The sequence below is a fragment of the Dermacentor albipictus genome, chromosome 9 (assembly GCF_038994185.2).
Source record: "Dermacentor albipictus isolate Rhodes 1998 colony chromosome 9, USDA_Dalb.pri_finalv2, whole genome shotgun sequence".
Lineage (NCBI taxonomy): Eukaryota > Metazoa > Arthropoda > Arachnida > Ixodida > Ixodidae > Dermacentor > Dermacentor albipictus.
In genome coordinates, this window is record NC_091829.1 from 93,578,870 (window position 1) to 93,602,661 (window position 23,792).

Here is a 23,792-nt window from a genome sequence, read left to right on the forward strand (position 1 = left end):
GGATTCCTGACATCCAACTTATGTCGGGAAAATCGCTGAATTAGGAGTCAACAGGGGATGTGCACAACGTGGCACGTATTTATGGCGCGTACGACGCGTATCCACCTATGCAATTAGTTCTTGCGGATCCTATATATCCACAAAAGCACCACCTTCGAGAATTTTTTCCTCTTCCTCCAGAGAAGCGCCTGTTGCATGATGTATTTAGGCATCGCCTATTAGGACATCGCTGCTGAGTAATGAGTTGGCGCTTACTCCTCTCGCAATAGCTCTATTAACTGCGCGATAATGATGCGGTGAATTTTACCCCCGTGTACGAACCGAAGTTCTGCTGCATGAGCGCGCGCGCTAAACTTCCTTTTACAGAGATGCTGGCCGAGTTGAGAGACAGTGCTTTAGCATATAGGAAATGGTGTTCCATTTGTGCAGCTCCAGGTTTGTAGACATGTGCTACCCACGCACCTTCGCTTGGCATCGTTTTGTAGAGGGAAAAAGCCATTACTCGTCATGTGTGGGTCACATGCACAGAATTCCCCATTCGCCACCGAAGACGCAATTGGAGCTAAATTTAGCCTCTCCATCGGTGTTCCAAGGTAGTCTGTCTGCCGATCCGAGCTGGCGAGATCGTATTTGGAAGGGTTCACTCGGAAGAGCTATAATGTATCCAACACAAATCTCAGCTCCACAGAAGTTATAGGGCTTCCAGTTATGAGGCTTCTTGCAGAAATTAGACGTTTCCTCGGCTAAGGCGCCTCCACGCTCGATACGTAGGGTCTAGGAATGGCATGAAGAAACTTGCGAAGCGAGATAGAGGGATTACAAATCGCGCCCACCTCTTTTGAGCACGGCGGGCCCACTTTTTTTTATAGGGAGAGAGAACTATTGCATAAATCCGTATGCCCCCAGTGCTGTAGCATACGTTTAGCGAATAAGCTTCGTAATACATGAATAAACGTCCCTTGTACATCTGGTTACAATATTTCAGTACACTACGGCCCATACACCTTCAGTAACACGCAGGTGTTTCCCGTACTCAACTGCAACTGCTTCGCAGATACAGCGTACCCGATACTTTTTTCAGGCTCCCACCTGCATACAAATGCCCAACAACCAGATTGACTAAAACCAAAGAGATAGCAAACTTAGGAAGTCTCATAACAAATGTTTTCAAGTCAATAGCGCCGTTTGTGTTGCGGTTCGGGTTCACATCCCCGAAATTCAGCTGTACAAAAGCACGTTTATCGCTCATCACTGCCGTGTTTACTTTGTCCAGCCCCCACCACTCGACGTATCTGCTTAGCTATGCCTTAATGTTTAGGTGTACATTGAAAAGAGCCCAATACGGCGTCATGCTACAGCTCCGAATTACTTCGCATTTTTCTGCTAAACCTGGAAACAGTGCATGCACTGAAGTGCTTGTAGCCTTTAGGATTGAATTGTTTAATACTATGAGGTTGTAAATCAACCTCATGCTTTCAAAACACGGTAGAATTCAGTCGTATAACGAGAATGTTTCTGGGCTTCAGGCGTACATGAATAAGGAAATTGTAGTTGGCTCCGAGTTATAGCTACCTCTTGACGCCTGAAGCGTCTTTAGTGTGTTCAAAATGACTCCCTCTTCATTCTTTTCACACATTTTCTTTTTTTTATTTTTCCCCTTTCCGCAATCCAAGGATAGAGCAGCCAACCGGGCACGTCCTTGGTTAAAGTCCTTACGTTGTCCTCGTAAATTTTTCCCTTTCTTTTATCACGGCAAAGATAGGAGTGGAATTGCAGTGAGGGCGTCATGAATTCCATCGGCCAGCGACACCGAAGGCAGAGTTATGGTTACAAAAATTTCGCAGATTGCACGCACTATGGCAATCGATGCAAGCGAAACTTTTCGTGCTTTTTGTGTTTATTGACGGTATTACTCGGTGATTTTGACCGTATATGACAGGCATGATGTGGTGTTTAATGTTATCGTGCATGCACGACTTGGCGTTTGTCTACGTAGTACACAGCGCGCAGAGCAAGACCTGTTTGGGGCGCTGTTGTGCGTCATTGTCCGTAGCCTGTGAGAACGTTTGCACTGTCATCCCATCACACGGCGCATCGCATCGTGGCTCAGAGAGAGAGAGAGAATTCATTTTATTGGACCCTTGGGAGAAATCGCTACTGCCACTTGGCGTGCCCAACGGTCCAGAGCCTGCTGGCCACCTCGGCTTCCGTCACGCATCGAAACCTCCCAGTGTTAAAGGGCAGGGACATCGTGGCTGAAGTGTTGCTTTACTGGACCGCCGCCTGGCATAGCGTCGTTTTGAGGCCGCGGTGCTTCAATGCGGCTTTCAATCTGCACGCCCTGCGTCAGTTTTCTGCACGGACAAACTTGCGCGCTGTATATTTTTTTAATAAGAAACAAAAACATGGCTTAGCATACCTTCAATTATTATTAAGATTATTATTATTATCATTATCATTATTCCTTAAGTTGTATAGTTTGTCCGAAACTGCCACTATGCCAAGCAGTAGCGTTTGTTTCCTTGAACAGACCCCAAACGAGGCATGCTTTCGATCCCGCGATCCTTCCACGTATGCAGGCTGCCACGAGCGAAGAGTCCTTGTTCATCCGTTTCGTCCCGGCGTTGGCTTTGCGCAATATCTGTCTCCTCCGTCTACCACACTATCTCCCCCTATGCGCTTGCGCGTGAGTACAAAGGTAAGCACTGCAGTCTCTGCAATGCTTTTGCGGGGCCCTCACGCATAATTACAGCCTAACATCGTGTCGACTACCAGGGAACTGCTCACGCATCATTACATCCTTTCCTAGGGCAATTTGTCGACTACCAGAGAACTCCAGAAGGCAGTGTTGCGACGCCCCAGTAGTTCGTTGGAAATGTCCCTTAGGCACGCCTCCCGCGCCCCTACTATGTAAATTACACACGTTCTCAACTAGCCCGCGACGCGGTGCGCAAGACAGCAACAGCAGTAGCAGCCGCAGTGGGAAAGTCAAACTAAGAGGCAAAGAAAGCACAGACTTCTTAGACGTCTATTGCCATGAGCAGAAATTTTCTACATACAATGCTCCTTTCTTACTTGCAGAAGTTTCCTGTCTTTCTTTTTTTTTATTTGCACTCGGCCTCAAGCCAGTGTTGCTACATGTTGCGAGTTCTTCAACGAAAAAAAAAAAAAAACACCTGCATTGCACACTGCGAAACTGGATGCACGGAGAAGCTGGTGTGAACTTCAGACAAGCACCACCACTCGCACTGACGTTAGACGACGCTACACGTGCAGCACCAGCACAAGCGGTGTACGTCGAGCGCACATGCACGTGTGTAAGGGCTGCATGTATCCTTATTCATCTAGGCCGTCCGCCAAGCGCAAGTGCCTCATCAAACTAAATTAATGTTTAAAATTAGCTTGTGTAAGGAAATGCTTAAAGTACGACTACCACGCAAGCTGCAGAGATAATAGCCTCGGATTGTTCTCCGAATATACGGGAAAACAGAAATATGCTGCACAGAAAGTGAAAGGCAAAGCCGCTTTTTTACCTTAAAAATTGTAACAGCGCAAACACATGCAACCACAAAGTAACAAGGACGAGCCACAAGCGCTGTGTCTCGTCCTTGTTACTTTGTGGTTGCATGCATTTGCGCTGTTACAATTTTTAAGTCAAGTTTGCACCAACTCGGCCAGAAAGAAGTTTTAATAAAGCCGCTTTTCCGGCTTCCACTTGCGGTCGGTTTTAGTGTCTGAAGCTTCTGGGTTGCGGTATCGTTAGCGCAGCAGACGTCCTTGTCCTTGTACGCCCTCCGCATAGCGCAAGTGCGGTATTCGAAGTAACTGAATTTCTTCAAGTAAAATGTATCGGAAAATTCGTAAAGTATGACTTACATATAACCTACAGACATGATAGCATCGGATTGTAATTCTAGTATACGAGAAAACCTAATTCTGTTGCGCGGAAACTCAAACACAAACCCGTTTTCCAGCTGCCGTGTTTTGTGTGAGCACGCCACGAAAAATTCCGACCATATATAGGCTAACAGTTTCGCTGTAAAAGCAGCCGCACATTATTACAAGGCGAGCAAAAATCATCGTCGTTATTTCGTATTCCGTGCAAGCAAGTATGAATACAACGAAAGGAAATCCAACCTACGTGAATGTTATGAATGGATGTTCAGGTGCAGAAAGCCAATCCATTGATTCCTAGAGGCTTTCATTCTCGTCGCGTGATGGTTGCAGGTCGAGTCGCATCCAAAAACGACACACCGCCAGTTCCCGAATGTCGACACGCATGTCTTCCGCCTTTCGGCTCCGTGCGACTCTAAACTCTAACAGAAAAGACGGTGTCGCACTCGTTTATGTTTATTTGGAATCGAGCGCAGCCCGTGCGTTTCTCTATTTGGCACTCTAAATGCGTGGTAGAGAAGAGCTGCTTGCAAGTGAATATCTCGAAGGTAGTCTCAGTACGAGGTAATGCAGCAGGAGAAAATGCGGCTTGTGAGGCAGGGCTGTTTCCGAGACCACGTTTCATCGTGCACGCGAGGTGGCGTGATCTGCCTTCCTCAATGCGCACGCAAAAGCCACCCCGACATTCTCTGTCAACGTCATCGTAGGCTGCCTTAATATCCAGAAATGCCATCCGTAAGTGTATATTGTGAGCTACTGCAATCTCTATGGAATGAGTTAGTGCAAACATAATGTTCTCTGGGCATCTTCCTGGTCTGAGCCCTTTGTAGTCCCCTCAGTACAACATTTCTTTCAACCCACTTCGACAGTTCTAATTTTATGGCTTGCATTGCCTTTCTGTATGTCCCCCACGTTACTGTAACAGGCCTGTACGAGCTCATCCTATTCTTATCACATTTGCCTTTGACGATGAAGTTCATCTTGCTTCCACGCCATTCAACCGGAATTTTCCTTTTATGAATCGCTTGCTCGATGGCCTTAGACAGGATGACTCCTGTCAGGATGCGGAGTCGAGCGCCATCTGGTGGTGGTGCAAGGAACCCAGCGGTGGTGTCGCGCGAGTGGTCCGCTGTGACTGGTCACCCTGTTCGGCTAGAGAACAGCCACGCAGCAACCTCGGTCATGAAATCCACCAAGGTTCGCAACGAAAGCATCGCTTTTAAAACAATAAGTGTGGTGAGTTTCGAATCCAAGAACTCGCGCTCAGAAGCCGTGTGCTTTACCCACTGGGCTTAACACCCTCACTTGCAGAAGGTCAATGTGCCTGAACCATATGAATGTGTTGTACCCGCGCTACAAAACAAATATCGAAGGAGGACAGTTTCTATGGAGGCTTAGTTGAAAGATCTGGTGATGGTAAAATAAAATACATGTCCAGGAACAAATGTAGAGCCGACTTAGAGCCTTGTAGACGTCTGATTAATTCAGGTTTGCCAGGTGCCCAATGTGCCAGGTGCCCAATGCGTGCCAGGTGCCCAATGCGTTTCGGTAGTAGCTGGATGCACCTTCTGTTGGGGCATTCTTTTAGAGACAGAAATGCAACCGACCTCTGAGGACTCATGCACTTCGCATCGCACAACACAGAAAGATAAGAAGTCAAAGAGCTGATAAGGATGCTAAGCAGTTATAACGGGTTACATGGGTCTCATAACGGTTTACAATGGTTCGATGCGGTTGGATGAGGTGCTAATGAGCGGATAAGGGCTTTTAATGGTCGGATCAATTCAACTAAGGTTGATAAGGATCGAGAAGGCTTGATAAGGGTCGGTTCTGTCCGATAAGGTTAATAAGGACAGAAAAAGGTTTATACGAATTTGATCGATTGCAATAAGCTTGATAACGACAGATAACACTTTATAAAAGACGGATTGAGTCCAACAAAGTTGATAGCAGTTGATAAGTGTTGATAATGGCCGGATCAAGTACGACAAAGTTGATAACGAGCGATAAACGTTCATAATGGTTTATGTCGGTAGCATCAAGTTTGATAAGGCTGCGCGGAAATGTCAACTGTCACAATGCTTACGCACATTTAGACAACCCTAGTGGGGTATCTGCATGTTTTGTTTTACGCTCCACTAATCGCAGACACACAATGAGAATTTATTCGCTTGTATCCACTTCGGTATGTTTCGCCTATTTCTTGACGTAGAAATCTTCCTCAATATTGTAGAAAACAAAAGTGATGAACTAGAGAAACTCGTTTTGCATACATTGCAGAGAGACATAGGTTCCAACATCTGACCAAAAATGCCGGCTAGCAAACATTTAGTTTAATGAAATTCTCGTCTACATAAATAGACGCGAAGTTGGTGCACCGCCTGCGCACTTCCTGAAATCTAATTTTTTAGGTTGTGGAAGCTGTGTGCTTCTCACGTGGTCACTCACATATTACGTGTTTGAAATGTCTAGTTCAAAAATGAGGTGCAACTTGAGGTAAGGCACATGAGAACGGAGGTCATAAGTATACTAATTGTCTTTTGCGACAAGCTTTAAACTCATTTACAGAGCAAAGTATTCTTTCAAAACTATGCTTATTCATTTGGTATAAAGAGAATTTGGTAGCTGAAGAAATGAAGATCAAACTTCTTTCAAAATTTTTTGTCGAAACCTTTATGCAGCCAGGTAAGTGTAACCTCATAAATTTTCTCATTTTTTGGCCTATTTGATTCCTTTTTGTACCATCTAGATTCTAATAATGTGCCAGGCTTACCATGTGGTTCATTTAGAACCCTACGTAGTACTTTAACGAAATACTTTTAGCTAGAGATGCATGCAAGAGGCGTGAAAATTTATGGCGTCTTGACGAGCCTATACGGCGACATTCTTGGCAGCGTCCGCACCAGGAATTCCTTTGCCTTTTGTGCCTCGCCTAGCCTCTTTCTTTTGGCAAAATAAACCTTTCGCCAGCTGTGAAGTGTATTATACTAGTACTGCTTAATTTATTATTGTTCTTTAGTGTACCTAACAAAGTAAAATTCCCAGCCTCACATGAAATCCGGGGAATTCAATTATTTGTGAGCAAAAACACCTTCCCAGTCTTATTCTTGAAATGCGTCAGATAGGCTTTTGCAGCCAGAAAGTATAAACACTTTTTCGAAAAGTACAGCGGCAATGGAAGGAAGGGGGGAGGGGTGCTTCGTGCCACCGCAGTGAAAAGTCAGGTGGAACTACTACAGGATGGTGCTTCTGGTCTGACGCCAAGAAACTCAACGTCGAGAAATCTGCGCAGCACTGTTAACCTCTCGGATTACGCGCACTTTGAAATATTTTCATGGACTGATACAACTCTTTTAGGTGGTTGTCGACTCTAAAATTAAAGCACGAAGTTTTAACTAGTCGAGAGCGCCACAAATACCATTTTAGCACAGCAGCTTTCATGCGACCAGCTTTGAACGGGCGCTCTTTCGGACGTGAAAACGAGTTCTATAGTACTCACCGAAATGCTAGGAGCCGGTCACCTCAACCGTTTAAATGGCCTGGCAGTCAGCGTGATGCGGTGATTAAAGGCCATGCTCAACACCGGCTTGGAGCTATTTGGCCATACCTGGCCCTTGCGCCACTAAACACCACACATTCATTCAAAGGCCATGAAATGAGTATGTCGCGGAAAGATGCTAAATTTCCCATTATAACTGGGTGCTTCTTAGTACCAGAGGAACCACTCTCTTCTCGTGCTGTCGACTGCAGATTGGATTCAGAATTCGGCTGCAGAATCGTAACTGAGTGTAAACACTTCGATGGTGCACAATACGTTGAGTCCACCGCATCAGTTTATGATGACGTGGACAGGCGGCTTTTCACGTCAGGAACCACGCTGCACTGGGAGCGTGCTTAGAACTGGTCGAACTAATAACCTTCCGTACAAATTTCGTTGCGATAACTCACTTGCGCAGTGTATCACGAACGCGGCAAATTAGTGTTTATTGTGACGGCACTGTAAGAAGGATGGTGGAGCAGAAAAAAGATTGTGTAGAAACTCCACTGGAGTTTGCTAAGCGTGAGTAAGCATTGCTCATTCTTTGCTTACTTGCTCATTTCAGCGCAGCCTGGTGTCATTATCAATGTTATCAAACTTGATCCGATTAGTGTAAACCCATATCAACCCTTGTCCGTCCTCAACAACTCTATCGGATTCGATCCAAACCCTAAAAACCCTTATCAGTTGTTTTAAACTTTATCGAACTCAATCCGACCTTTATGATCCCTTATCAGTCGTTCGCAATCGATCTGATCCTTATCAACACTTATTTATTCTTATCTACCTTCTCGGGCATGATTCAATCCTTATCAATCTTATCAATTATTTCTCGGACCTTTAAAAGTTCTTATCGCTCTTAGCATCTTATCCATCTGCGTCGATCCATTATCAACCGTGATGAGATCTACATAATCCTTCATCACTCCTTATCGTCCTTATGAACTCATTGACTGCTTATCTGTCTGTCTGTGTTGCGTGACGCACATGAACCTTGACAGATCGCTGGCGTTTCGGTTGATGACAGAACGCCCAAGGGAAGGCGCATCCCGCTAGTACCAAAATGCATTGGGAATGTGGCAAGTTTAGCATTAAATTTTGCCAAAACGGAATTTTCCTGATGTCTAAAAGGCTCTTAGTTGACTCAACATGTGGTCTTAGATATCTTAGAGATGGATTGATAGAAACTGAGCCTTGATAGAAACTGTTCCCCTTCGACCTTTGTTTAGTAGCGCGGATGCAACACATTTATATCCACTGCGGGGTTTTTCCCATTGGCTAAGACACTCGGCTTTTGAGCGTGGCATCGTTGTTGGTGCGAAGCTTGCAGCACAGTAGCCTAGAAACAATACATGCTTCAAAGCCTCGGAAATAGGTTACTTGTAATCGCTCTATTCATAGACTTCACAAAAGAATTCGAATGTCTTAATCATGACCTCCTAATAAATTAGCTTGAAATATGTGGCATCAGGGACCCCCTCTCTTCAATTACTGAAATCCTACCTTACACATAGGCAGAAATTTGTATTTAAAGCGCTAATATATCTACACGATAAATACAACCAGGTGCCACTTAAAGAGGCATCCTTAGAGCATTTGTATACATCTACACAGAATAGAATACACAGATTCACACACAGGAATTCAGATAGAATGCACCTTACAAGCAGCAGTCTCTGCAGTCGAAACCTACCTCCAAGACACAGGTCTCGGACTATCTCCACTGAAATCGGAGCTGCTCGTCTACTCGCTCGCGCCGCCGGCCCAAGCCTACAGCCGAATCGCGCCAATGTGACGACATAATCCTCTATACGCAAGACGGCTCCTGCATTCCCCGAGTCCCGAAGATACGCATCCTAGGCATGCATATAACAGCCAACGGGTCAAACATAGAAGCTATTCGCAAAATCGAAGGCAAGGTTACAGCGGCTACCCGCCTGATTAAACGCATTACAAACAGGCACACGGGCATGAAGGAGGACAGTGTCATGCGCCTCATACACTCTTTCGCAATCAGTCACATCACTTATGTGGCTGCCTTCCACAACTGGAATGTCACTGAAATGGAGAAAATCAACACCCTTATACGCAAGACTTACAAGATCGCCCTTGGCCTACCGGAGTCCACAAACACTGCTCGTCTGCTACAGCTGGGGGTATACAACACGCTTGAGGAAATTGTGGATGCGCAAAGAACCTCTCAACTCGAACGCATGTCTCTGACAGCCACGGGCCGCTACATCCTGCAGAAACTCGGCTTCAACTACCACGTCCAACACGGTCAGAAACAGGTCATTCCACCTGACCTCAGCGACACGCTGATTGTCGCCCCTATACCTCGAAACATGCACCCCGAATTTAATCGGGGCCGACGCCAGGCCCGTGTCAAGGCACTGCTGCGCTCCTTGGGGTGGAAAGAGGACTACGCGCTTTGTAGACGCCGCAGAATACACACGAGAACACCGGTTCACGGCGGTAGTCGTAGACGTTAGCTCCCGGCTTACGCACGCGTGTAGTGTCGCAACAGAATACCCCGAAACAGCAGAAGAGGTAGCGATTGCGCTTGCGCTTACCGACCCCCTCTGCGAGGTAGTTTTTAGCGACTCACAATCCGCAGTTCGCAAATACGCGCGGGGGCGCATTTCTTCCGAAGCTCTCCAGATTCTAAGGAAAGCTGGTCGACAGCACTTCGATAACACCGCCATCATATGGTTTCCAGCGCACGTCGCCACCCCCACCGATGAGGGCCTTATTAACTTGAACGAGGTAGCACACCGCTCTGCGCGAGAACTGACCCGCCGCGCAGAATCGGAGACCGCCTCTTCGAGTTCAGAACTGCTGGCTCAAAACACGCGAGAGCACCTGGTCAGGTACAATGACATCACCAAGCACTACCAGCTAGGCAGGCGGTTGTTGCCCCCACCTCATCCCATGCTGAAACGTCGCCAGGCAGTCATCTGGCGACAATTGCAAACACAAACCTTCCCCAGTCCGGTGCGATTGCAGCACATTTTCCCCGCGCAATACCCGACTGCTCTTTGCAAATTATGTCAGGAGACTAGAGCGACGTTGTCACACATGTTGTGGGAGTGTGGGGTTACATCAGCTACAATGGCAGTAGCTCCGGAGGCTCTTGCGTCGAAGTGGGCCACCGCTCTGCGCAGCTCCAACCTCAAGACACAAGAGTGGGCTGTCCAGCAAGCCCGAGAGGCGGCGACGAGGCAAGGCCTCGAAGTCCCCTCATGGGAGACCTGAGCCCGGGTCGTCAAATTTGCCGAATTCAGAATAAAGTTGCTTCCATCCATCCATACATCTACACAAACGGCAAATTTCTTGTCCACAGGGAAGCAAAATGCATTAACTACGCTGACTATACAAGTGTTCTTTTTATCATCTGACTCATATAAAGGCGCCATTAGCGCAGCGAACGACTCGTTCACTGATCTGTCAGAGATATCTGTCAGAAAAAACACTCGCCGACGATAGCGATCCTCCCTCATGCGAAATTTGAGTGCAGCTGTATACGTGTTCTCATTTGGTTATATACTGGCTGGTGCAGACCGTCTGTCTCGTGCGGCACGCTCCAGACGGAGCGAAGTGTGGCGAGACCGGCTCGCTAATGAGAAGACCGCGAGAGCCAGCGTGCGAAGGACGCATAGGCACGATTCACAGCAGCAACCACCGAGACTTCCCAGATGACGCACGCTACTCTAGCGCCCTCTCGTAGCCATCGGCGTCGCACTACACTTTTTCTCTCGTGCTTTCGCCATACCACCCTTCACTTTCCGCCTCATTGTTCCGCTGCACTTTCCTCTTCACTTTTCTCCTCGCGCCTCTTGGCTCTCGCCCATTTCTCATCCCCCGCGCTCTCCGCGTTTGTTCTCATCTTTCGTTGTGCTCGTTCGCTCGGTTACGCCGTTGGACAACGCCGACGCTCGCCACAGGAACTGGCGCCTAAAAGTGTAGCTCTTAAAACAAACAGTGTTCTCTAAAACAAGAGGTACATGTATTCCGTTTAACCACAAGATGTTTTACGACTCATAGAATATAGGAGTGGTTGACTCGGTAAATGTAGTTCGCGTGTACTTTATCGCCGCATTGCAACGGCCAGCTCGCGTTATTTTCATACTCCAGAAACTGACCCACATTACAGGTGGGCTGCATCGATATCAGTACCTCTTACCAACGTCACATAAATCGATCATTTTTAATGCACTGTTTGCCTCACCTGTAAATTATTCCAATCTTGCATGGGGCACAACATCATCTTTCAAATTTCTACTGATGCAAAAAAACTATTGCGTATTATTGCGAACGTCCCATACGACTCACAGACCGATCGGTCTTGTCACCAAGTGCAACATGCCGAAAAGTCAACATCTCTAAAAACGAACTCCATTACGCACCTACTACTTTCATCTAAAGGATACAAGCAACCTGATAACAAACATAGTAAACTTAAGCAAAAATACACGTACATATGACACGCGCAGCCGTAAAAAACGTTTAATCCTTGTTTCTAGAACAAATTACGGTCATCACAATGATAACCTACACTTTGCCAAGGCTAGAAAATTCTTACCTGGGAGCGGGCATTGACATCCAAACCTTGAAACCATCAGAGCTTATCTGTTTAGCGAAAGCTATCATTTAAATAATCGTGGTATGGGCACACCACATGTATTTACAGTGTAGGCAAGACTAATTACTTCGTTTAAAGGTGTAGTCTATGGGTTGTTTTTCTTTTCTGAAAGTGTTCTCTGCCCCTGCTCCGCCAATACATAAAGGGGGTCAGGGACTACTCAAGCTGCCAACAAGCAGCTTTTATCGTGACCTCCTCCATTTGCTTGTAAACGGGCCCAAATAAACGAAAATTAAATGAGAAATCCCATCACCGGCAACGTGTTCCTTTTGGATTTATTCTGTTTTTCTTTATGGAGCATATCGTGTTACGCGTTACGGACGGACAGACGGGCCGACAGACAGATCTCCTGATTGAGTTGCCAAAGAATGCATCCGCGTTAAAAGGACGTTCGGGAGCGAAAAGCTAGCTCTTTGAATTAGCACACGCATCTTGAAAGCTCTTGAATTCTCTTGAAGTTATGACTCAGCCTTAAAGCCTAGCTCTGTGACTGTTCTGCTACACTACCGCTGATGAAACAAACAACGCGCATGGCAGGGTGCGACGACTGTGCTTCGAATGCCACTTTAAAGCCCTACTTCTCGTGGAATCTTGCATTATTTGCTTTCGCTGCAATTTTTGGCACGAAAGAGAAGGAAGTAATAAAACGCACCTTTGACGTCTGTAAAGCGAAGCTTTACCCGCCATGGTGGCGAAATGGTTATGACGTTGTGCCGCTGAGCTCGAGGTATTGGCTTTGGTTCTCGCTGCGGTGGCCCAATGTCGATGGGGGATAAATGCATAATTGGTCGCGCACTTAGGTTTAGGCGCAAATAAAAAAAACTGTGACCAAAATTATATGCGTAACTTCGCCCTCGTCAACATGTCAAGCGCGGATACGTGTGGTATACATGCCCTCATTATTTCGAAGAGGCCTCTTTGAAGTTGTTTCGCGTGCAGAGCTGTGACCGAAAATGCTAATGACGCCAAACAGCAATCGATGACCGATATTGCTCGCCTAAGCTTAGTACGTGAACTGAATCGGAATGACTTGGAAAAGCAGAATAAGCGTGACACCGAGCACAAGAGGCTTCGTTATTGCCGTGAAGAAGGCTTCACAGCCTGGTCATTGCATGGTGCTGGACGAGGGAGCGGAACGCCGGCAAATAGCAGCGCGGATCGAAGAAGGCGAACAGGCGTTTGTGCGAACACGCAAAGTTCGGCGAGGGCTAGTGCCTGCGCCTTAAATGGAACAATGCGAAACGTACTCGGTGGTCAAGATTCAAGCGGAACATTCAAAAGAACCGCCACTGAAACAAGAAATACAGCAACCCTTACAACCAGCCACGAGTGCACATGATTGCTTTGAAAAATAGAAAGAGGTTGGTTTTCCTGCAGCCTGTGCGACTGGTCTAATATTTCCGCACAGATGTGTGATAAAAGAAAGTTTTTGTGCTGAGGCCGTTTTTTTTTTCGTGAGGTACTAACAGAGACGGACATCAGTGATAAGTATAGGCATATGTCAGCATTATGTACGCCAATGCAGTGCCATTTTATTTCACCACCAACGGTAACTCAACGTTCTTGTGCAACTTATCTAAAAACCTTTCTTGGTGGTAAGAATCGCCGATACCACTTTCCATCTGGAACACTGAACTTTATTTCAAAAATTAATATACAGAATAACAGGCTCCTTTAAAACACAACTATCAACGCAATATTGAGTAGACTTTTTCATATTTTACCATTGTGTGCAAAGTTTCTACAAACCCTCACGTGCTTTTCAAGCTCTGTGTCATTTTAGGTGAAGTAGGGCTTAAACTGTGAGTTGATCGTCTATAATTTCGCTTTGTAAATATGAGGTTAATAAGTATAACACGAAATGTCATTTATTAAAGTGTTTCTCGTGGAAAAAAATTCGCCGGTGCCAGCACCCGCAGAACTTTGCCGCAAGGCAGAAAACAAAGCGTCTTAGAAGGCGGCACCAAGAAAAGATCCTTCTCTTTCAGAGTGACTTAAAAAAGTAATTAAAGTATGGTGTTTTACGTGCTAAAACCACGATCTGATTATGCGGCATGCCGTGATGGGGGACTCCGGAAAGTTGGAAAACTTGGGGTCCTTTAACGCGAAAGCGACAACACGGGTGTTTTCGCTTTCAGAGTAACTCGTATTTCGCTAGAGAATGAGCAGAAGCCTTGTACTCAAAATCCCAGTGATTGAATATAAATCATTGCACCTTTTATATTTATATGTCTCAATATGAGAAAAGTGGTCCACTTCAATAATTTTCAAAAGCGGTTTTCATACAACCCAGTTAGGAAGTCTCTTCAGGTGGCCAGCATGAAAAAAAGAACAACAACAAAATTTACTTAACGTAATCCATGTCTAGACTAGTATTGCTCCCCCTGTCCTCCAAAATGGATGCACGGAGGCCGCAAGCAACAATTTCATTATTACCAGCCGCAAGTTAGCATCAAAACGTTTGACTGTGAGCGTCTGGAACTGAGTATTAAACTACAAGCTATCATTAGCGAATATTTTAACCCGCCGTGGTGTCTGAGTGACTTGGTGCGGCGCTAATAAACGCAGGTCAGGGGACCAAATCCCGGCCACGGCATTTTCATGGGGGCAAAATGCGAAAACGTCTGCGTACATAGATTTATGTGCAGGTTGAAGAAACCCTGGCGGCCAAAACTAATTCGCAGCGCCCCCGCTACGAGGTGCCTCATCACCATATTGTGGTTTTGGAATGTGAAACCCCATCATTTAATTTTTCGAATATTTCACTAGGCTATCGCTAAATCTGGCCGTTCGGTTTTATCTGATGTGTCATTGAAGTTTTATGCCTGCAACACCGTAAGCGCCATTAATCATCAAGCCATCGTTGTGCGATGCCTGATGTAGTCCAGATTTTTACAGAAAATTGTCAGGGTAAATTAATACTATAGCGATGATAAATCCTGTCACCGACCAGTAACACGATGAAAGTGATGTTTTGATGCCCGTACGGGCATTTTGCTCATAAACACAGAAATGAAAAATCACAGCCAAAGCACTCCGTACAGATGGTCAACCAGCAAAGCTGAAACATGCAGCCCCCGTGTTTATCCCTGGGTTATTCCCGACGGTTCGGTAAACGATAGCCTAGTAGGCTGCCAGATCCTCGATACGCAGTTCCTGCTTCCGGTCGACTGCACGAGCCTGTTCTAGTGCCCGAGCTGCAGCGCCGGCACGGCGGGGACGAGCTTGATTCCGGTTCTGCTCGGGGCGTTGCTGATCGAAAGCTGTTGGCTGCTCAGGAATACGTATGACGCGTGGTCTACCAATTTCTGAGCCGGAGAGAAATTGCTGCGCCCGCACTCGGCTGCGATGGAGTGAAACGACGTCACTACTGGCGCAACCAATCGCGCACGTCTCTCTTTTTTCTTTTCTCGCGCATGCGCATGGGGCTCCACCGGAATTGTTTTGGCGTACAGGCGATGGACGGACAGACGGGCGGACGAAGCGGCTAGCTATATATACAGCTTCGCTGAAAATAGTCCCCGCTGGAACAGTTTATGCATGCTTAAAATGTGATGACGTGAGTGCGCATAGATGCGGTGAAGATTGCCGCGCATTCTGTTAGGGGCGTTGCAGGCCGTCGGAATGATGAGTGGTTCTAGATGAAGTCGTGCTGACACAATTTGGTTTGTTGTCCAGATACTTGCGCTGTCTCAATCAATGGTGCGTCTAGGCGTCTGCGCGTGATCCGCTGGGCCCTTTGTCGACATGTTTCCTTTCTTGACGTCATTTTGGTGCTGCTTCAAAGGACTATTTGTATTTCCAGCCTCACCGATATCTTTGCACGGTATATTGCATACAACACGAAGAAACTTGCATGTGCCCGGATGATGAGTTTTGTTCTGGCTGTTTCACAGGTAAAGTGAGCCAGAGATTCGCTTTCGGGTGCAAGAGTAGAACCTCTAAGTTTCGACCAAGGACAAGGCCAAGATGCCTGGTAATTGTTGTGCGCTGTTTCCACTACATAGCAGCAGGTCTCTTGTGCGCTGCATCGCGCCAGCATGTCACACTCGGAAGCAGATGAAGTGCAACGCTAAACCTAGTTATCGCTTTCATTACTGTGTTATTGTTCACCGACACTAATAACACGTCACGAGGAGAGTGTAAGGAGCATTGATAGAAGTGGGCGCATGGCCAGCGATGCACTCAATAGCCTTGGTGCTTCTGCAAGCACATCCTTCTGCCTTCCACGGCTGGTATGACGATCGTGCGCATTGACACTATTAAGCCACTAGCGTTCTTGGTGACTTGCGATGTGCATGAACAGGTCTGTGCACTTGTGCTATCGTTCAAGACATTCAAGATGCAATGTTCAAAGTTCATTATCGGGGTTAAAAAGCTTTTACAACTATTAAAGAACGGGGAAGTGATTCGTCGTGAACATAGCAAGCCCAAACACATTTTTGTTCGGCACTGCTGATCGATATGCCGCTCTTCGCCGCACTTTATACAGCAGCTATGAGCGACTAATTTCTCGCGTTTCTCTACTGTCGGAATCGCAAAGCCATATTCTTGTGCGGAGTGGCGGCATTGATAGTGAAGGGGAGAGGACCTGTTACCATGAGTTTAGGTGACTGTCACCAAGGGCCACTCAGACAGTTGTCCAAGTGAGAAGTTTTGGTCCCGCTGTTTTACAGGTAAAGTGGTGCAAAGATTCGCTTTCGGGTGCGAAGGTGGGGCCTCTACTTACTCTCGATCGAGGTCAGCATGAACCTCAAAATTACTTGTACCTGCTCGGCTCTCCAGTCCGTGGCGGTAGAAATCTACTTGATGCGCTGGCGGTAACAAGCAATCAAGGTCGCTGGTAGGAAGCGCGTCAGGACGCAGTAGGAAACTATAGCAAACGCGAATTACAACACGCCGGGGCTTACGAAGCAACCAGTGCAGAACAGTGTTTTCTTTGTAGAGGTCTCAAAGAGATGATACTTGCGACTAACACTTGACAAGAGAGGCGGCGAGAACGCTGTCGATGTCAACGTCCACAGAAGCTTCCCGACACCTGAACGCTGCTATGAGGAAATTACCTGTGAAGCCGTAATATTCCGGCGTTAGGCGGATCCATTCTATGGCTCTCGTTGCAAATGCTGCCAGGTAAGTCTGGAGGTACATACGTTTCCATATATCTGGAAAATAGGTGTTTGCATGAATTGTATCCTGGAAGTACTTCAAGAACTCTCGCCACTCGCGATGTACGCCGAAGAAAACAGGTGCCGGTAGCTTCGATAGTGGTACATATTGCAGCGTTGTTCTGGCGTTCGTCCTGACGTTCATGTGCTCCCGGGGTGGATCGCCTGGATGTACTGCGCGCTGCTTTCACAAGGTGCTGGCGGCATCGGCAGAGATTCAACAACGGTTCAGCTTAGAGCAACACGAACCTGATTGATTGTGTGGTACATGTTCCCGTGGTCTCTCGGTTTTCATTTAATTTGCCTTCGTATTTATCGTCGTTCAGGAGCTCTTTGATCTTGCCATGCATTTAAGTGAGGCAACCATCTTTGCCTTCGAAGTTGTACGAGGGACTTGCAAGTCGACCAGCGTCGTTTAGGTTGCTCCCGAGGCTCTGGTCGCTGTAGCAATGACTCCAGCCGCGGCACCTCGGATTACACCGCGTAAGGAGCCTTTTTGGTGAATGATCGGTTTTAAGGATCGCAGTTTCCTTCGAGGACTTGGGTAGCATAACGAGGATAACGATGTGGCTGCGCCTGCACTCACTGGGATTGTTCTTTCGAACCACCTCTTCAAAGCGCTGTGTCCTCGTGGCACGTGTTGGCGGTGATGTCGTGTGTCATCAATAAGGCACATAACTGACAATATATTCTTTGCTGTGGCATCGCCGGAATGGTTGAAAGGTATAATATTTCAGTCTCAACCTGTAGGTGCCGAGCACGAATCCTAGCAGGCCCATTGCAACATTTTTATATATTCTTAATCTGGAAACGCCTCCTGGGATTCCAGTTAAACACACCGTCGGGCCATTAAAATGACTAGGATAGTGAACGAAATAGCAGTTAGCACTGTAAATCGCATGACACGAAGGGTATAACATTATAGGCGAGTCTATTCACGGGATCACTAGGAACTATTACAGGGCTGTTACAGACTCGTACCGAACTGACTCACGGTCTTTCGGAAATAACAAATCAATGAATACACTGATGGGACAACACACTACACAAGGCAAGAAGAAAAACACAAGTGCCGACTTACCATTAGGCTTATTAGAAAGAGAAAAAAAGTTAATATATCCGTACAGCTAAAGTGTCCTGTCAACACTGATCAATGACTACAGTCCGAGGAAGGTCAAGGTAGAATACATAATTGCCTGCAAGTCGGACACATGAAAAAGAAAGACATTTTGACAACGACGCAGGAGACCCTACAGATTGGTTTATTTATGCTGGAGACCTGCGAATAAGTTGACAAAGATTACAGGCCTTCGCGGCACACGCAGCCCAGCCACAGCGTAAGCTGTAGTAATGGCTTCATTGGATACCATTGTAAATGCTTGAAAACGGTAACTGCAAGTACTCTAAGGGTCTACGCGGGGAAGCTCCCGGGCATCATCTTCTGCGGCATGCACGTGAGATTGTTCGCAAAGAAGCTGTCCTGTCCGATTTTTGGCTGCTTGTCCTTGACGGTCGTCGCGGCGAAACTGCCGCACCGCATTTTCGGCAGCACGCACTTGAGGTTCTTGGCGGCGAAACTGTCGGGCCATATTGTCGACAGCATGCTCTACGCCGTCTTCGCGGCGAAGTCTCCTTGCGTCGTTTTCGCGATAACGAACTGAACTATTTGCCCCGCGTCGACGATGAGCTGCGGCTTGTCGAAGTAGTGGCGACGAAGTACTCGGATATATCACGGGGACGTTCACCTTGTTGCGGGCGCGGAACATTCGCCGCGAGCCCTCGTAGTCCTATTTTGCGGCATAGGCACCGGCGGTAGATGTCGCCTGCTTCTCCGAACTGTTAACATAGCGGGGAGTGGCCAGGAGCCCGCCAGACCTAGGCCTTCCTAGAGAAGCTGCGATGGGCGGGCGCGCTGGAGGCAGTGTCAGTGTATGGCTGATTTGCAGCATCGCGGAGCTGTGGCGCGCGCCAAGAGGGCAATCCTGGCAGCGTGCAACGGCAGCCTGTGTAAACGCTTCCGGCTGTGGCTGTGGCGATTGATGTGGTACCTCAGGGACTGCAATTGATCGATGAACTTCGTTGACTATGTCGGCAATTGAGGCCTCTTGAGGTTGCAACCTTGCAAAGAGCTTCTGTAGTTCCTCGCGAGCGGCCCCTCTGGTGGTCTCGCGCAGGTCATCGCTGCCAAGTGCTTGAGCATAGGGGTAGCTTACGGTCAGCGTTCGGCGGTTATACTAGCTTACGCGCATATCAAGTGTCTTAAAAATGAATGTGGCCCCGAAAAGAAGTTCGGCAGTGGGCTTGGGCGGGTTACGTAATAAATCTGGTGAAGAGGTCTTGCTTCACACCTCCCACCATGAAGCGTATTTTTCTGTGTTTTGGCATGTCTAGATCGGTGTGTCTGAACAGGCGAGGCATCTCATCCATGAAAATCATGATGTTCTCGTTGGGTAGTTGGGCTCGAGCTTGTAGGAGAGCTTTGACAATTTCCTCGTGCACGACGCTCGTAAGCGTTAGTAAGATCTTGATGAGGGCTAGTTGGTTCATATTTAGAACTGAGGTTAAACAGTGCGAATGAAACAAGGGCACGAGGAAACAAATACCACTGAGAAGCACTTGCCTGTGGTATTTGTTTCCTCGTGTCCTTGTTGTAAGGGTATGCAGGAAGCCGTCGCCGAACAGATTCCATGTTGTCATGGTCATCTCTCAGTTCTCAAACCACGTTCTGGCGGCGTCTTCCAAGACGATGTATACATGCCGCAGCTTGTCATAAGAATTTAGGTTGTTGAATGTCACGATTCTTACGTAGGTCTCTAGCCAGGTCTCTGGATCTTGAGCCCATGATGCGGCTGGTGCAGCAGGATGGGGGACCCTGAGGCAGCCATTCGGGTTGTTAACTCGGCCTTTATTCCTGTGGTCTTCTCCGGAAGAGGAAGCACACTTCGGTAGCAGTCCTTGCAGCCTACAGCTATCTCATGGGTCTTTGGCGACGTGGGTATTGTCTGCTGATTTCGGGCTCGGATCACGGCTTTTCGGGGGGCATTGGTACATCACGCACGAGTGCCTCCACCAGACGTCAAGTAGTTGTGACGGTGAAGAACAGCGCAGTAAAACTGTGAATAACCTAACTTTTTATTACGTGAACCTGTGCCCACAAATGCATGGTTACAGTCAAAGTACACTAATAGCGGCGAACACAGTCGACGATCGTCGAAATTAGATCTGCGGGTTAGGCGCGTCGGTTTTTATACATCACTCGTCGAAGGTTCCAGTACAATCGCTGGTGCCCGAATGGTTTTCAGATACAACTACGCAATGCGTGTCGCGCATGCAATCTGATTATACAAGGTTCGGCAAGGAGATACGCAACAATCTACGGTAATATTCGCGTAAGTTCTAAATCATGCAGGCGCGTCTTGCGCCTAGCGACAACTTCAAGTTGTTAGTGGGTCGTACGCAGTCTCCGAAAAAAGGATAATTAAGTACACGTGTCACTATAGGGATATCAAGTTTATTTTGAGCAGGTTGCTATGGATACAATACGGGGAAATAGCACCGCGAATCATTATTACGCCAGAGGGGTAAGCCTAAAATTGAATATTACCGGGAACCGATCATTTGAAAATGACTTTGCGCGACCTTACGGGAAACTTACTGTATGAACATCGCAATAGGAAATTATGCAGATCCGACGCGCAAGCTAGAATCTGCGTAAAGCCTTTTTTGCAGTGCTTAATCAAATACTATAAATTTATCCCTTTCATTCCTGCACCCTTGGCGTGAGGAAGCCATCGCTTGCGCATGCGCTCTAGCGCACCCATGCTACCTAGGGTCAAAATTGCGGCATTTATCTAGAAACGCTTGTTGGCATTGACAACAGTATGAGTATAAGGGCGACTGGCGCCTAATGGTTACAACTTTCAGGTTGCGTTGCTAGCAAAATGAGGCTTGATTGCACCGTCAGGCACGCTTGTCAAATTTTATTTTTTATTATTTTTTAATGTGTAAGCTACAGCCACAGCAGTCACTGTCAGGAAAGTTCGGGAAAGTTGACAAAGAAAGCGTCACTTTAAAGTGGAGCTGAGCAGGCTATGTAACGCGTAGGCAAGATAAGCGGTCATCCGTGACAATTAGAGAATGCGAGCCAAGGGAAGGTAAGCGCCGTCGAGAACGCCGGACAATTAGGCGGTGTAACAAAGCTAAGAATTTTGCAAGCACAATTTGGAATGCGCTAGCGCAAGATAGGGGTAATTGTAACTCACTGAGAGACGCCTTCGCCCTGCAGTGAACGCAAAAAACGCGATGCTGCTTCTGATGATGATGGCCAGTATAGATCAATTCTCCGATCGGACATGAGACAATGAGCATGGACTGGACTGGCGGCCACATGCTCGAAGCTGAGCTTGAGTCCTCGGGCGGTCGACCGGCAACTACCCTGAATGCCTACGAAGGAGAAGGTCGCGTTTATTGGGCAGAATGGCGCAAGCTTGCCGTGTTGGTATATCGATACTAAATCTCGAAGCTGATGTTGGACAGGTCGGCCTAAATTTACCGTGACGCGGGTTCAAGGTCGCGTGTGCGGTATCAGCTCTTCGCCACGACCCACCGCGCCCGTCATGCTGCGCGATGGGTGAATGCGAAACTCACTCGCGGCTACCAACTATACGAAAATTTAGAGTAGAGTAAATTTTTATTTAACCAAATACAAGACGGGCCAGAAGTCTGTTAACAAATGTCTCGTTGTGCTGGCAGTCTAAAAGACAACGAAATTGGTTCTGCCATAGCAAAGTATGTTTTTTCTTCATATCTGGTATTCTGTCATTTTCATGGCATAGTTCATGTTCACAAATTGTTTCTGTGACTAATTTTTTTTTCTTAGTGAGCCGCCAGTGGTTGCGTTATGTTACACAGCGGTCCTAGCGCAATTCGAAGCTTCAGTAACTATCAACGAGCCTTTCTCGAGTAATGTTTGGAGCCAGTAAAAATTGCTCAAATAATGCAGTACTTAACGAGGTACATACGAGCGCTTAACGAGTACATGCGGTATACTACCTATAAAAAGCAGCAAACAACGAAATGTATTCGCATTCCTTTCCGTTTGCCTACTGGTTAGAATGAATTATTCTGAAGGTCACGCAAGTATACTATAAAACTGATTGCAACTAATCAATAAACTTTTTTTTCTTTTTCTCAGCTAAAGAGATTGCCGCATGTATGATGCAGGCGTGTTTGACCTTTCAGAATTTATGCACGTCACTAATAAGGCAAAATTCACTCTCAGTATGTCGTGAAGTGACTTTTCGTAGTTTAGCCCACGTCATCATGCCCGGTAGTACAGATGGAGGAACATTTACTGGTCATTCCTTCTCCCTTTTTTGTGTTTATTCAGTTTTATTTGATGCACCTTTCTAACTCAGGGGAGCACGTTGTTGGGCGAGTCGGTCGTACATACTTAAAGAAGGGAATTGCGCTAAAAAAAGACACGGGCGCCCGTCCATGTCCTTACTCGTCCGTGTCTTTTTTTAGCGCAATTCCCTTCTTTAAGTACCTTTCTAACTATCATGCGTAGCAAACATCCACATGATACTGACAGCCTTTATGTACTATGTCACTGCTGGTAATTCGTTTTTGATTGTGCAGATGTTCCTGCATAGTGCACCGTCAACCTTACTGCATTTTGCCGTTAACTGAATGGAAAGATCCCTTTCTTTAATATGAATTTTATACACAAAGTCAGGATGACCGCCGGGTGACACGAATGCATACATTTGTGTGATAAAATATGAGTCGACCACGATAATGAGCCTCCGACAAAATGGCCAACCGTACCATAAATATTGCTAGTTTTGTCAAAGGCAATATTTTGTTAGTGATGCGATAACATGAAATTTGGGACACAGGAAGGCGACGAAGGCTATTTCTTGTTTTACGAAGATTCTTTCACATATGGGTGCCATGCACTCTGATACTCCGTATGCACGTAACATACATATAAAATCTACAGTGCATATATATGGTAGATAGATTTTATTGACAGGAAAGGCAGAGGTCGATCTGGACAAGTGCGCTGTTGTCTGTTACTCTGCCCTGGGGAAGGGAGCCGAAAGTACCGGGATGGATGATGATGATGATGATGATGATGATGAGACAAGTGGTGAGTGATTATGTACTATCGTGAGCTATATGAACAGGAACGTAGGAGCGCGTGTGATGAGCCTCACACCGTCCTATGGGCGACACGTGGCTGCCGCAGTCGGAAACAAAGTGGAAAGGAGGACGCTGTTCTAATAACCGTTGGCACTCCCAACGTGCGTTTCTTTATACAAAATGCGGAACTTCACATCGCCAGTGTACATTGATAACGCTGTTTGAAATTCCGATTACTGGTAACCTTGTGCACCGAAGTGTGACCAGTGGTATCGCTGTTTCCATGCGTAAGCATTCTAGAACTACTTCCCTGGGAAATCTGCTCGTCTGACTGTAACGCATGACACAATGCACTCCAGAAGATATACGTCAGCTCCTAGGCGGGTATATTCAACAATACCTTACG